Source organism: Monopterus albus, unplaced genomic scaffold (assembly GCF_001952655.1).
Source record: "Monopterus albus unplaced genomic scaffold, M_albus_1.0 scaffold116.1, whole genome shotgun sequence".
NCBI lineage: Eukaryota > Metazoa > Chordata > Actinopteri > Synbranchiformes > Synbranchidae > Monopterus > Monopterus albus.
In genome coordinates, this window is record NW_018127996.1 from 1,060,718 (window position 1) to 1,068,136 (window position 7,419).

The 7,419-nt window shown below is 39.2% G+C and overlaps 1 protein-coding gene across 1 annotated transcript in view; it reads left to right on the forward strand.

The window, feature by feature from the left end:
- Window positions 1–2,294: 2,294 nt before the first annotated feature.
- Window positions 2,295–7,419, forward strand: part of pomgnt2 (protein O-linked mannose N-acetylglucosaminyltransferase 2 (beta 1,4-)) — a 27,954-nt gene continuing 22,829 nt past the window's right edge. The window contains exon 1 of the mRNA XM_020611605.1: window positions 2,295–2,583. The gene's annotated coding sequence lies outside the window, so the exon portion shown is untranslated. The remainder of the gene's footprint in view (window positions 2,584–7,419) is intronic.

Here is a 7,419-nt window from a genome sequence, read left to right on the forward strand (position 1 = left end):
ATAGAGAGAGAGAGAGAGAGAGAGAGAGAGAGAGAGAGAGAGAGGAAAACAAAACAATGGTGCCCACTGCAACAGAACACAAAAATGCTGGAAGAGGAAAAATGGGCAGTAGAGAAAAAAAATAAAAATAAAAAACCAACAGGCAGGCTTCTGAAATCCAACAGGTAGCACAAGGACATAGTCAAAGGCAAAAATCAGGTCCAAAAACAGTAAGGCTCAGTAACTGGATCACTAATGGGTGTCAGGCAGACAGTGAGAAGGCCAGTGCCAGGTGCTGGATCAAAAGGGTGGTGCCAGTAGGACAACAACCCAGCAAGGTTGAGGATTAGTAAAGATGGAGATAAGTCATAGGTGAGTGGCATTAACCAGCTGTCCAGAATCAGTCACTGATTGGTAATAGTAAAGCTGGAGAGAGTTAGCCAGTGAAAACCAGGAAGCTCCTTTCACATTAAGTCTCTGACAGGAAATCAGGAGCAGAACATGACAATCTCCACATACTTACCATGTTATTTATATTCTTTATACCAGAAGCATTAATGAAGGTCATCCATGTGTGCATTTACTTCATCTGTGGCTTATTTCAGCAAAATGTTAACTGCAGTGAACTTTTTTTTTTCCACAAAAGCCATGTAGGAAAGCACAGATGGAAATGATAAAATGAATGACTGAATAGGAGAGAAACATAATTCAAATTATTAGTAACACCTGTGCTTTTCCTAAAGCACCAAGTAGAAATGTCTGCTGTGAAAAGGATCTAACGCCTTCAATATCAACATGGTTCTGACTCTCCTCTCATTAAGAAATAGATTTGAAAAATTGTTGATAGCATACTGTACTGTCATGTTTTACAGTTTGATTTTTTTTAAAAGCATATCAGACTTGATTGTGAAGTGTCTGAAAAGAAAGTTAAAAGGGAGATGTATTAGTCAGAAGAGTTGGGCTTTTTTACTGTTACTTATGTGAATATCACAAGGAAAATGTATAAATAACTCCAGATATGTGCTGCAACTATCACTTGATCCAAAACTGTTGGAAAAGAATGTTAAGAGTGAGATGCATCATTTGGCAGATTTGATTTGCTGATTGTGAGTAGGCCTGTCACACTGAAAGTGTAAGATAACTCCAGATATGTGCTGGAAACATTACTTGATTATTTGGCAGAGCTGCTGTGATTTGCATCAACATCTTTTTAAAAAGCCATTATGACTGTTATACATACAGTATGCTATTTGTGTGTGTGTATGTTTCTGTTCAAATCTATTGTTTTGGCCATTCATAATAGATGCATTCATAATAGCATGCACAAGCTTTTGTACATGTCACAATTAATATTTAATTTGTTCTTATTTTTTATTTTGGATGTTATTTTCAAATGTGCATGTGGGTCTTTTTTGTCCTTATGTAGTCATACTAGAAAAGTGATTTTTTTTTTAATCAACTTATTTTCATCCTCTTATTATTGTTGTTTTTTTATGTTTGCTTTTGTATTCATGTAGGCTTCTTGACATGTTTCATATTTATTATTAGTTATACTCTATTCTTAGCTGTCAGATAAAAAGTGCATAAAAAGTAGACTACTGTATTTATTATACATAATTGCCTGTTTCATTAATGTGCCACTTTATACTTAAACCTTACTGCCTTTCAGAGCAAAATATTGTACTCTTTCAATACATCTCCCTCGCATCTATAGTATGTGCCAGCCGTATACTTATCTTATGATTTTAATACTCTATGATGAATATATACATCAAGATGTTCTAATAGCCTAGAATAAATGAGGCTACCCAACAGCGCCAACTCAGTTACATTAAAATCCTGACATCAATGTGTCAGTAATGTCCTATATATAACACTATTGTATTGTTATAACACTGAAAGGGGCGATTCTACATATTGAGCTGGGGGCGGAGAGCACCTGGCGGTATCCCCCATAATGCCCATCTGGGCAGGCTGTATGTAGTTGTGGGTTTTGGCAGGGGTTATGTTCCCTGGCTGTGTTTAATAATAAAAACGGGTCCAAGGAGCCACAAATAGGCAGCTTCTGTCTCCTGCTTCTTCTTTCATTCAGCTTACATTACAATACTGTACTTTAGAGTAAATACATTTTTTGTTTTACTTACATACTTACTACTTGCTATTGCTTTTACTCATGTAGACAATGAGAATACGTTTTCCATGACTGTCACATTAATAAGCACAAAATGTAACGATTATCTATGGCACATGTGTCATCGCGTGATCTGAGCGCGGGATTTCCCTGGGCGGTGGGTGGAGACTGGACAGAGCAGAGAGGAGTCAGTATGCATGCAGTTGATCTCTCTGCCTTTCTGACAGCTAGGCTAGCTTGTGAACAACGCTAAAAAGCCCCGGCTGTGTTTTGGAGAACCTAATGACTGAACACACCGCTGTTTTTGCTGATATTCTCCGTGTCCGCCGGTATCATTCTTTTCAATTCCTCCTTATGCCAGTGCTCCAGTTCAGGATCGTCTCTGCAAAATACTGGGGTAGTGATGCTGCCCGAGTGAGCTAACCTTTCAACTGTCTTCAGGGACAAAAGCAACATTTTCATTGAGCCCAAAGGTAGGAATTATTGTACAGATAAGGTTTTAATTAGTTTCTTTGGCACATAATATTGTTCTTGTATCGATAAATTTCTTTTAGCTTCACTGTCACTGGGCATGCCTTTGCAGGTGTCGGTATATCACAGAAAAGAGTGTGTCCAGCAGCAGTCTCTTAAGAAAGACTCCACCAGCTGATATACAGACAGGCTACCTATAGGGCTGAATGAAAGAATAGCCTAATGTGTTTGAAAACTGTGCATGATTAAGTAGAATCCGCATTTCCAGTGTCCCAGTACTTGCTTCGAGTAAATGGAAATACATTATTATCATACTGTAAACGTTAATATAGTTGAGCACATTTTCAAATATATTAAAATATCACTGATAAGAACACCGGTATCAAACTACAGTGATCCTTAGACTACATGATAATAGTATCTACCATGTAGTCTTTTGATGTACTGTAAGCCCTAAACAGTATAGTTCAACTCAAGTCCACAAATTAAAAGGTGAGTAAACTGAGTTTTTGTGGATACACAACACTGCATCCAAGTATGTGTACCCAGCTCTCTAGTGTGTATGATGTAATGTTAATTTTAATAGTGTCTGAGGCACAAATCTAGGATTTTAAATTAGAATTTGTCACTTTGTTCCAGTGTATGCTGTAAATTTACAGTTTGAGCATAAAACCAGGCTCTTGACTACAGTGTTCTTGTCTGTTACACATGAAAAACATCCTTCATGTGAGGTATTTATGGTCCATCAGCTCCCAGACTGGATGTTATTTTATGTCCTTCCACATGCTTTTCTGACTCAAAGATCTGTAGTTATGGAAAACGTCCCAAAATCTCCTGAAATGAGAATGTGTCAGTTAATTTACATGCAGTGTGTTTTAATCCCACTACTATGTAAACAAGGAGCCAAAACTTGCACAATACCTTTTCTAGGCTGTTGCCTAATCATACAAGGGCAATTTGCATCAGTATCTTGGTGTTTCTTTTATGCCAGATGTTAGATTTGGATTGGCCACACTGGCTTTTAGTTCACAGTGTATATTATTTAAACTTATTGTGACATTTCATCACAGCTAGATTACATCACCACATGTGATTTTATTTCATTTGTCCGTTCCCTTTGTTTCCCCTGTCCTCTTTCAGAAATAAGTGTGGATACATTCGAACAGGGTCTTGCTATACAGATCCAGAGCTCTCCTCATTACACTGTCACTTTGATATGTTTTGGGGAATAATTTGAAGCAATTGTTCACAAGATTTAGCAAAATTGAAATGCGGACTTGTGCAGGAAGACAATAGTTTGGATTCACCTCTATGAATGGGTTGTTTTCAGTCTCAGCCCTAAAATATCAGATATTCATGTATGTCCACATCCTATAACTACCTGACTTTTCAAAGTGTCACCGTGTATGCACTCACACTCAGTATGTGGTTTAGTACCTCTGCAAAGATGCACATGAACCTCTTTGCTGAGCGATTTCTGCGGTGAGAGCCATTTTTAGGTGATCATGGCACAAGATGCTGGTGGAGGAGCTGATGTACATGCACCTCAGATCTTCAGTTATGTGTTTTAGATGAATAAAAGGCAGGATTTCTGGCACAGTGACCTCAGTAGGAAACTGAAACAGGTGCATTCAATAACAGAACAGGCTGTTGCCATATTGGGCTGCGTCTGTTTCTACAGCCTGTGGACGTTTACATTGCAACAGGTTTTGTTTGCTTTTGTTTTACTTTATGAGTTGAAATTTACATCCAATTCCATGTTTTCTTGGCTCTCTTTGTATTTTTATGCAGGTATTAGTGCTTTGTGCTGTTTATTAACTCATCTACTGAGTAGGAGACAGTCCTGGGTGGATCCCTTAGAGAGGTTTAGGGAGGTGGGTGTGCACTGATCTATACTGGAGGTAGGGCAGTTAATCAAATGTACATTTGCAAAAAAGAGAAGTCTCCTTGAAGTATTAGCTTTTGTAAAACTAAAAAATACAGTTTGAAAACACCTGTAATAAAGTATAAATCTCACCTTTGTGTCACTTGTCCAAGTTCATTTTTGAGTGTGGAATGGGGTCGCTGTAGCCCCTTGCAACCTTTATTGTAGACACCCACAACTGCGGTTCTCTCCCACTGTCACGGACCACTGTGTGTTCTGTTCCTCATCCTCAGGGGGAACATTATGCCCATTATGACTTGGTGCGCTGCATTGAGGCAACAAGTTATGGTGCTAGAAAACTTAGTTTGACACAAAAATGAGATTTATGCTTTATGCAAAGTGTTTTCAATCAAAGAAAAAGCTTTCAAACATGAAGACAAACTGGGTGGTTTGGCAGATGTACATCTGGTCAACTTCCCTACTTCTGATTAAGAGCAGTGCACAGTCGCTTCTCAGAGCTTGTTGGTGGCAAACATCCAGGACTGTTTCCTACACTGTGGGTCACAAAAATGCATATACATGGCTCTACCCTTATACAGTGCCTATAAAAAGTGTTCACCCCTTGGATGTTTTACCCTTTTATTGATTTTTATAAATCTATCATGGTAAATATAATTTGGCTTTTTTTTGACAAAAAGACAAATCATCTTTAATGTCAAAGGAAAACAGGTTTCTACAAAGTAATGTCAATTAAATAAAAATATATAATGAGAAATGTGTTTGCATAAATATTCCCCCCTTTAAAATAACTGACCTAATTCAACAGAGGTCCAGCCAATTGGCCCTAGTAGTCTCACAATTAGAGAAACAGGGATCACCTGAGTGCAGTGAATGTGTCTCAAGTGACTGTAGTATAAAGACACCTGTGTCTGGAAGGTCCAGTCACTGGTTAATCAGTATTCCTAGCTACCGTTACACCATGAAGACAAAAGAACACTCCAAGCATCTCAGAGAAAAGGTTATTGAAAAGTATAAGTCGGGATGGATACAAAGAAATTTCCAAGGCACTGAGCATCCCCCAGAGTTCAGTTAAATCCATCGTGAAGAAATAGAAGGAATATGGCAAATGTCTAAATCTGCCTAGATCAGGTCGAACTCACAAACTGTGACCGTGCAAGAAGGAGACTAGTGAGCGAGGCCACCAAGACACCTATGACTACTCTGAAGGAGTTATGAGCTTCAGCAGCTGAGATAGGAGAGACTCTGCATACAACAACAGTTGCCTGGATTCTTCACCAGTCAAAGCTTTATGAGAGAGTGGCGAAGAGAAAACCACTGTTGAAGAAGACTCGTATTAAATCTTGACTAGAGTTCACCAAAAGGCATGTATGTGGGAGACTCCATGGTCAAGTTGAAGGAAGCTCTTTGGTCTGATGAGACCAAAATGGTGCTTTGTGGTCGTCAGACAAGATGCTATGCTTGACGGACACTAAACACTGCACATCACCACAAACACACCATCCACACTGTGAAGCAGACTGGTGGCAGCATCATGCTGTGGGGATACTTCTCAGCAGCCAGCCCTGGAAGGCTTCGAAAAGGTAGAGGGGAACATGAATGTGGCACAATATAGGAAAATCTTGGAGGACAATGTTATTCAGTCTGCAAGAGAACTACAGCTTGGGAGAAGATTTGTTTTCCAGTAAGACAATGACCCGAAGCATACAGCAAAAGCTACACAGAAATGGTTTAAAGACAACAAGGTGAGTGTTCTGGAGTGGCCAAGTCAAAGCCCAGACAGCAATCTAATAGAGAACTTGTGGCTGGACTGTTCACACCCGATCCCTGCTCAACCTGGCAGAGCTTGAGCAGTTTTGCAAAGAAGAATGGAGTAAAATTGCGGTGTCCAGAAGCCTGATTGCGACCTATCCAGGTTACAATTTGGAGCCTTTTTGAGAGTAATAAGCCAGTGAGAATGCTGGCAAGCTTTTTGGCTCTTGCACTGCCTAAAGATTCAGGTTTCTAACTGACAAAATATTTGATTTTGGCCTGTGTGAGGTTTCAGGAACCAGGAAATTGTGTTTGCCTGATAAGAAACTATTTAAATACACCTGTAAGAGTGCTAACAGTTATTTTGTGCTAATTTGGTTATCCATTTTAACCTCCTCACACTTTACTGATGCCCTTTTCTCATTTTGTCAAGCCAGACTTTGATCAAACCCACACAGTTTTATTTTAAATGCCAGTGGAAATATCAAAGCTCCCGAAAGATAAATATCAGGGCTGATCTTCAGATACTATGTAATATACCCTTTACATGTACAGTATCAAGTATTCCTGTACGTAAACAATTTAAATGGCTGCCTCATATTGCGTAGTCAGAGTAGCAAGTAGTTTGGCAGTTATTATGAACTGCATTTACTCAAACACAATCCACACACCATTCTTTGCACACAGAAGTGTAGCGTGTAGTGAGAATGTGGTCATCGCAGACTTCAGACCAGGTGTACAGTGGGGAAAATAAGTATTTGATACACCACCGATTTTTCAAGTTTTCCCACTTACAAAGAACGGACAGATCTGTAATTTCCATCGTAGGTACACCTCAACTGTGAGACAGAATCTACAAAAAAATTCCAGAACATCACATTATTAGATTTTTAAGTAATTAATTTCCATTTTATTGCATGAAATAAGTATTTGATACAATAGAAAAATAGAACTTAATATTTAGTAACGAAACCTTTGTTTACAATTACAGAGGTCAGACGTTTCCTGTAGTTGTTGACCAGGTTTGCACACACTGCAGCAGGGATTTTGGCCCACTCCTCCATACAGGTCTTCTCCAGATCTTTCAGGTTTTGGGGCTGTCGCTGGGCAACACGGAGTTTCAGCTCTGAACCCACGCTACAGGGTTCAGGTCTGGAGACTGGCTAAGCCACCCCCGGAACTTCGAAAGCTTCTTACCGAGGCA